Source organism: Rattus norvegicus, chromosome 1, assembly GCF_021556685.1.
Source record: "Rattus norvegicus strain SHRSP/BbbUtx chromosome 1, alternate assembly SHRSP_T2T, whole genome shotgun sequence".
Classification (NCBI taxonomy): Eukaryota; Metazoa; Chordata; class Mammalia; order Rodentia; family Muridae; genus Rattus; species Rattus norvegicus.
In genome coordinates this window covers 96,876,018-96,885,050 of record NC_141534.1, presented here as the reverse complement: position 1 = coordinate 96,885,050, position 9,033 = coordinate 96,876,018, and the positions used below count along the sequence as shown (strand labels likewise).

General features: G+C 45.3%; 1 pseudogene; it reads right to left on the bottom strand.

Annotated features, from left to right (window-relative positions):
• Positions 1 to 7,844: 7,844 nt before the first annotated feature.
• On the bottom strand, positions 7,845 to 9,033 carry Actg1-ps6 (actin, gamma 1, pseudogene 6; annotated as a pseudogene).

Here is a 9,033-nt window from a genome sequence, read left to right as displayed (position 1 = left end):
GCCTGGTGGTTTCGTCAGGATTGAACTACAGCTGCCTGGCGTCTGCCTGCCCAGAGGACTGGTCTTCAGCTGCTGAGTCCTATTTGGTGTTTGCTACGGGATTGAGCTGCTGCCCAAGAGGATGGAGCTCAGCCCCGAAGAACCATTGCTGCACAGGTCCACTTCCCCCACATCCTAGTAACTTTCCTCTTCCACGACCTCTGCTGGGCGGTGGGCAAGAGGAGAGGTTGAACCCTAATAAAAGTAGGTTACAAAGGATGTATACCTACAGATGTACGTATAGATACATAAGTAGGACATAAAAATAAACCTTAAAAAAAATAAAAAGCCTTGCAGAGAACTAGAAACCATAAAAAGCAGAGGAAATGCAAAAGGAAAAAAAAAAGCAATTCTAGAAACAAAAAGTACAATACCAAAATTAAAATTCAATGGATATATTTAACAGAAATGAAAGCTCTAAAAAAAAAAAGGCTAGTCTAAAATTCTGTAGAGATAAAAATATGAAAGCTACACAGGATAAAAGAGCATGTCTAACTTTTTTTCTTCATAGCTCCAGAAGAAGGAGATACCTACAATATTCAAATAGATCATAGGTTGCGGCAAGACTGTAACGCTGTGACGCCAGGTATGGGCTCCCCCGCCCTTACCCCCTACCCCTCCACTTGCCCCCTCCCCACATGAGCTCCTCACCAAGGGAGCCCCCTGAGGCCCCCCAAACAATGCAGGCTCTGACCATTGCTCCTGATTGACCAACGGAACTGTTTGAACAACAGACCGGGGTGCTGAAGACACCACACACTGGGGTTGCGGGACAGAGAGACCAGGTTAGAAGGAAGTCGGAAGCTTGCCCCGGCTGGCTTGCTTTCATCCAGCCAGAGAATGCTGCTGGGAGAGGAGGGGTCTCGCCCAGCTGAGGGTCTGGCATGCTGTACTGTAGACCTGACAGACAAAATGTGCCGGGGGGTGCAATGGTGGCACGAACGTTATGTGAGTAACCAACTTCTTTCTGATTAGATTTGGTACCCACTCCACCCGGGGGGGATGCACACTGTAAAACCTGTTCGAAATCAGGAGAGGTTCTAGGCTGTGGTAAGTCAGGCACTGTCGCTGTTTTGCAAAGTGGACTTTATGTGCCCCCCAAATTCCCTTCTAGATCACTATGTCTATGCCCACAAATTGAGGGTCAGAGTCGTAGTGGGCTATAGGTACTGAAGAGACTCATAACTGACCAAAGTGTTCAGAATGAGTCGACTGCTGAGTTTCCAGCCTATATCTATATGCTCTTACAGAGGACCTGGATTTTATTCCCAGAAACACAGTATGAACTACAATTGTCTGGTAACTCCAGTCCATCTGTAACATCAACTCCTTCTGCAGGCCTCCACAGGCATCAGGCACACACGTGCACATGCACTTTCACACACACACACACACACACACACACACACACCATGTGTACAAGTAAAAGAAATCTTTATTATTTTTCTTTGGGTTTCCTTTGAGGCAAGTTCTCTCTACATACCCCCAATGATGACTATCTGTTCTGGAATTCTCAGTGTAGACCAGGCTGGCCTTGAACTTACAGAGATCCTCCTGCCTCTGCCTTCAAGTACTGGGGTTAAGGTTGTGCACCACTATGCCCTGCCTAATTAAATCTTAAAAACTAAGATGTATAGAAGGTCTAGCTGGGAGGTCAGCAGGAGTGGGAGGAGGCAAGAGAATGGTTTGAATATCATCCAATAGGCACGTATGAAAATATCATGAGACCATTGTTTTATATTAACACACCTAATAAAGACTATTATTTTTTAATTATTTATGTTATGTGTGTGGGGACCTTGTCTGCGTGTATTTCTGTGCACATGTGTGTGCCCAGTGCCTGCAGAAGGGATAAAAAGGGCATTGGGGGGCTGGGGATTTAGCTCAGTGGTAGAGCGCTTACCTAGGAAGCGCAAGGCCCTGGGTTCGGTCCCCAGCTCCGAAAAAAAAGAACAACAACAAAAAAAAAGGGCATTGGATCCCCTGGAATAAGAGTTCGAGATAGTTGTGAGCAGCCATGCGGGGGCTGGGAATTGAACCCAGGTCCTTTGGAAGAATAGCTGGTGCTCTTAACCACTGAGCCATTTCTCCAGCCACTAACAAGTCATATTTTTACATGTATGTAATCTGTACATGGGCTAGGGCACTTGAATGCAGTATTTCCAGAGGTCAGAAGATTCCCCTAGAGCTGGATAGACAAGCAGTTGTGAGCCTTCTGACCTCCCAACACCGGTGCTAGGAACTGAACCCGGATCCCCTTGGAGAAAGGAAGTAGGCTTTTAACTGCTGAGCCAACTTTCCAGCCCTATAATAAAGGTTTTCTATAAACAGTGTAAGCTTGGCTGAATATTGGAAAACCAACTATGTAAATCAGCACATTATCAGCATAATGAGGGGGAATCATACGCTTACCTCAACAGATGCGAAAAAGAAAAGGCATCAGATGAATTCAACATCCACTTGGGATTAAAATTCCCAGCACATAGACTGGGCTTGGTTGATAGAGGGGCTCGCCCAGCATGTACAAAGTCCTAGGTTTGACTTCCAGCACCTCAGGAAACTGAGTAACAGCCTCGACCTTCAAGCCCAGTGGTCTGGAGATAGAAACAGGAGCATCGTTTTCTGGTTCCTGTTGAGGCATAGTGAGTTCGAGTCCAGCCCAGGATACTTGAGACCCTGCTTCAAAAATGATGTCAGTAAAGAGAGAACAGACGCGAACCTCCTAACTTGATGATTAGTGTTCCGAGAACTATAGCTTACACTCCTGTGCAGACACTGAGGCATTTAATGGCTCAATCCTAAGAGAGGATTCTTCTAAGAATTGAAGCGAGGTCTGCCGTGTCTGTTGATTTTATCCTGAACACTGTAAGGTCGCCATCAAGCAAGATGGTGAAGGCAGGGGGCTGGAGAGATGGCTCAGGGGTTAAGAGCACTGGCTGTGGGGTTGGGGATTTAGCCCAGTGGTAGAGCGCTTGCCTAGCAAGCACAAGGCCCTGGGTTCGGTCCCCAGCTCCGAAAAAAAGAAAAGAAAAAAAAAAAAGAGCACTGGCTGCTCTTGAAGAAAAACCCAGGTTCAATTCCCAGCACCCACATGTCAGCTCACAACTGTCTGTAACTTCAATCCCAGGGGATCCTTTGCCCTATTCTGGCTCCCACACACGTGACTCACAAAATACCCACACACATAAAATAAAAAATAAAAACAGGCGAAAGTTATCAGCACCATTATTCAGAAGGGATAGGACTGGGGTTATAGAAGAACGTACAGTAGGCTCAGTAGACTAAACTTCTGAAAAATTCATAGCAGAACTTAGGTGGGTTAATGAATTTTAAAAATCAATATATAAAAATCAATTTTATTGCTATGTACCGGCCGCAAACCAAACAAAAACAAAGAAAAACAACCACTTATATGACTATAAATGGTCAAATACCTAGTTATAAATCTAATAAACTAGATGAAAAGCCCGCTCAAAGAAACTTTATTAAGAAAGACTTTTAAAATTAAAAACCCTAAATAAATAGTGTGATATATCATTGTATCGGGTTGATGTCAGTTTCAATCTACGTACTTGGTGGCTTTGTAATCCAAATGAAGATCTCTTTTCTTCTCTCTCTCTTTGGAACTTGTATTTTACACAGAAATATAACGTCGAGAGAAACAAAGATGGTTTTTTAGAAAGAGCAAGGCAAGAGGTCTCAGACTACCTGATATCAAGACCTTTTGGAGGGCTGGGAAGAGGGTTCTTTGGGCAAAAACCATGGCATGCAAGCATGAAGACCTGAGTTCAGATCCCCTGACCCATGTGAAGCCAGATGAGGTACTTGTGCATCATCAATCCCAGCTCTCCTCTGGAGGCATAGAAGACAGACACGGAAGAGTCCCTGAAGTCTGTAGACAAGAAAGCATGTCTCAGGGGCTGGGGAGCGTGCTCAGCCCATGCACTGCTCTTGTGGAAGACCAGCGTTCAAGTCCCAGAATCCACATCAGTGGCTCACAACCACGTGGACCACCGGCTCCCAGGGACCCGACATCTCTGGCCTCTGCAGGCACCCGCACTCTCACACACATACCCACACACAGATACGCAATTAACAATAAAATAATCTTTTTTTCTTTTTCTTTATTTTGGAGTTGGGGACCGAACCCAGGACCTTGTGCTTGCTAGACAAGCGCTCTACCACTGAGCTAAATCCCCAACCCCAAATAATCTTTTTTTTAAGTGCTGTCTTCAGCTAGAAAGCAAAGACTGACACCCAATGTTATCCTCTGACTTTCACATGCATGCCTAGGGCATTTACATGCATGAACATGCACGTATGTGTATCATACACAAACACACATAGTCATGAAAAGGAAAAATATCTACTGTAAAGCTATGGGAATTAACATGGTTGTTGGTCACCCTGAACAGAATAAAGTCTAGAAATATCTATCTATCTAATATTTAGCCACCTGAAAGATGGTCTTCTCAGTAAATACGTTTCTTAGGGTTTTGTGGCTGTGAAGAGACACCATAACCAAGGTAACTCACATAAGAAAACATTTAGCTGGGGCTGGCTTACAGGTTCAGAGGTTCAGTCCATCATTATCATGGCGGGAAACATGGCAGCATCCAAGCAGACATGGTGCTGGAGAAACCGAGAGTTCTACATCTTGATCCAAAGGCAGCAGCAGGAGACTGAGTCTTCTGCCTGCCTACACAGTGACACACTTCCTCTAACAAGGCCACACCTCCTAACAGTGCCACTTCCCATGGGCCAAGCATCTTCAAACCACCACAATAGCCTAACCTAATTTGGACGAATGGTTAAAAATGACTCTAGGGCTGGCAAAATGGCTCGACAGGTAGAGGTGCTTGCTACCAAATCTGAGGAGCTGGACCTGAGTCCAATCCCAGGACCCACACAGCGGAAGGGGAGAACCAACTTCTGCAAGATGTCCTCTGCCTCCACACACGTGCTGTGGCCTATGTGCATCTGAAACATATTGATTATAAGTAGATCGTATTCATGTCCCTAGACACAAAAAGAGAAGCAATTAAGGATGATGTAGAATATATTAAGAAAGAAAAACAGTTCTGAGTCAACCCCCCCACTACTGATTAGAATAAAGTGATAATCAATACATTGGCTAATTAACATTGGGAATTCACAGATAGGTGTACTGGTGCATGCCTTTAATCACAGTAGAAGGGGACCTCCGATTTGGAGATCAGCCTGGTCTACAAGGCAAGTTTCAGGACAGCTAGGGCTACACAGATCCTACCTCAGGGGAAAAAAGAAAGAAGAAAAAAAAGAAAAAAATTGAAATTTGCATTCATCAAGAGATTTCTAGGGGCTGGCGAGACAGCTCAGCAGGAAGAGTTACTGCTAGAGTCCTGACAACTAGAATCCAAACTTCAAGGCTCAAACAGTGAAAGAGAACTGACTCCAGTGGTTTTCTGACCTCCACATGTGTGCCGGGGCATGCACATTCCCATGAGCACTCACGTGCTTGCTAACAACCTGCCCCACAATAAATAAATACCTTTAAATAACCTAATAAATGTAATTTTAAAAATGACTTCTATGCTGGCCAAGATTATGTACATGGCTACAATCCCGGCAGAAACAGGATTGCTGTGCGTGTGAGGCCAGCCTGGGCTCCACAGAGAAACTGTGTCTCAAAACACACAGGGCCATGATTGACAGTTATTGGAGCTGGTGGCAAGTCTATGGGAATTCCACTTCTGGACGCTAGGCACATGCTCTACCACCACCGTCTTTCCCAGTCATTTTATTATTATTATTTATTGAGGCAAGGCATCACTATGTAGCACTTGTTAGTCTGGAACTTTCTATGTTGACCAAGTCGTGCTCACACTCAAAGATCCAAGTGCCTCTGTCTCCTGCATGCTAAGATTACAAGTGTGCACTGCCCTGCTTAACTTTATACATGGCTGGGAATCAATCCTAGGGCTTTGTGCACGCTAGATGCACACTATCAACTAAGCAGCCCCAAGACTTAATTTTTCCAGGCTGAAGAGATGGCTCGGCAGTTAAGAGCACACACCACTCTTACAGAGAATCTGAGCTCAGACCCCACATCCGGAGGCTTACGAACTACCTGTAACTCTGTTTCCCAGGATTCAACACTTTCTTCTAGACTCCTGGGACACATACTCATGCACATACAGTCACACACACACACACACACACACACACACACACACACACGACTGAAAATAATTAAAAAAAATCCTTTTTAATCCCAGTGTGTATTATTAAAAATGATGCACACAAAAAAGTATGAATTTCAATGATTTTTTAAAAGATGATTGACTGTTTCAATGAGAAACAGAACCACTCCCACTGTTCCTTTCACCCCTACAGATGACAAACTGTGTGATCTGATTACATCAGGTGTGATGAAGATGCAAAGACAGAACAGCCACAAAAGGCTGAATAAGTCAGTAGCTTAGCATATTTGTGTGCATATGTGCACTGGCAGAGGTATGTGTATGTGTGTGTGCACACGCAAGTGTGTGCATGTGTGTGTATGTACACTCATGCACATGTGTATGAATGTGTGCATGTGTATGTGTGTACATGTGTGTATATGTGTGTTTTTACACTTGAACAGGTGTGTATATATGTGTGTGGATATGCACTCATGCACATGTGTGTATGTATAAGCTCACCCATGTGTGCCTGTGTGTGTGCATGTGCAAATGTATATATTATGTGCACTTTTATATGTGTGTGTCTGTGTGTCTGTGTATGTGTGCACTCACCCATGTGTATATGTGTGTGCATGTGTACATGTGTTATATGTGCATTCACCCATGTGTATACAAATGCACATGTGTATTTGTGTGTATGTGTATATGCACCCTCACATGTATATGTTTGTATGTATGTTTGTGCATGTATGCACATTTGTATTGTGTATGTATTGCACATATGTATATGTGTGTATAGGTGTGGGTACATGTATATACACATGTATATGCATGCATTGTGTATGTGTATAAATGTGTGCACATGCATAAATGTGTGCACATCCATATGTGTGTACATATGTATATGTGTGCATGTATGTATATGTGTGTGCATGTATGTGTATGTGTGCACATGCTCCCATGCATATGGAAGCAGAGGTTGATATCAGATGTCTCCATCTTTTTTTTTTTCACTTACTGCAGCACTTTTATTTTTCTTCACACAATGACGTGTTGCTGGGGCCTAATGTTCTCATTGAACAGTAGAAAACCAAAATTTGTCATTTCTTAAAGAATTGAGTACAAAAAACCTTATATAAATTAAAAGGATGGATACATTTACAGGTGTCAATGCAAACGTTCCCAACTCAAGGCAAGTAACAACCTATGGTGGTCAGGAGGGAAAAAACCAGAACGGAAACTGGGTCCTAAGGCTCGGACTTTCCCACCCTGTTAGACTGGCAAGAAAGAAGTGGTAACTGGTTCAGGAACCCTTGCCAGCCTCAGGAAATCCTGTAGTCTGCTGTTGGTTAACACCCTGCACAGATCACTACATGGTGCTCACAGAGATCCACTAGGCTGGGGACTTCTTTTCCATAGATCTCCTCAGCCACCACGTGACCAAGCCACATGAACTAAGGACTAAATCAAGATATGCACAAGGTATTAAACATATACCAAGGGAACAGTTAACTTGAATACAAGGTCAAAAATCAGCAACAAGTTCTATGATCCAGTGCTGATATCAGATACAAGCTTCAAGGACAAATTTCTTTTCAAAGGCTTATTCCGGTTTCATGAGGCTAGCATGAGCTGTGTACATTTGCCAGGGCAAATCGATACTTCAGAATCGGCTCACACAGCAGATGCCTGGCACATGCTCAGTCCATCTAGAAGCATTTGCGGTGGACGATGGAGGGGCCTGACTCGTCATACTCCTGCTTGCTGATCCACATCTGCTGGAAGGTGGACAGTGAGGCCAGGATGGAGCCGCCAATCCAGACTGAGTGCTTGCGCTCAGGGGGAGCAATGATCTTAATCTTCATTGTGCTGGGTGCCAGGGCTGTGATCTCCTTCTGCATCCTGTCAGCAATGCCTGGATACATGGTGCTACCACCAGACAGCACTGTGTTGGCATACAGGTCTTTGCTATGTCCACATCGCACTTCATGATGGAGTTGAAGGTGGTCTCGTGGATGCCACAGGACTCCATGCCCAGGAAGGAAGGCTGGAAGAGAGCCTCTGGACACCGGAAGCGCTCATTGCCGATGGTGATCACCTGACCATCAGGCAGCTCGTAACTCTTCTCCAAGGAGGAAGATAATGCAGCAGTAGCCATTTCTTGCTCAAAATCCAGGGCAACATAGCACAGGTTCTCCTTTATGTCACGAACAATTTCCCTCTCAGCAGTGGTGGTAAAGCTGTAGTCCGGTTCAGTCAGGATCTTCATGAGGTAGTCTGTCAGGTCCCAGCCAGCCAGGTCCAGACGCAAGATGGCGTGGGGAAGGGCGTAGCCCTTATAGATAGGCACTGTGTGTGTGACCCCGTCACCAGAGTCTATGAAAATGCCAGTGGTGTGCCCAGATGCATACAAGGAGAGCACCGCCTGAACGGCCACGTACATGGCCGGGGTATTGAAGGTTTCGTACATTATCTGCGTCATCTCTCGGTTAGCTTTAGGGTTCAGGGGGGCCTCGGTCAGAAGCACCGGGTGCTCCTCAGGGGCCACACGCAGCTCGTTGTAGGTGCGGTGCCAGATCTTCTCCACATCATCCCAGTTGGTGACAATGCCGTGCTCGATAGGGTACTTCAGGGTCAGGATACCCCTCTTGCTCTGGGCCTCATCACCCACGTACGAGTCTTTCTGGCCCATGCCCACCATGACGCCCTGGTGTCGGGGGCGCACAACGATGGAAGGAAACACGGCCCTGAGGGTGTCGTCCCCAGTAAAGCCAGCTTTGCACATGCCAGAGCCATTGTCAATGACGAGGGCGGCGATTTCTTCTTCCAT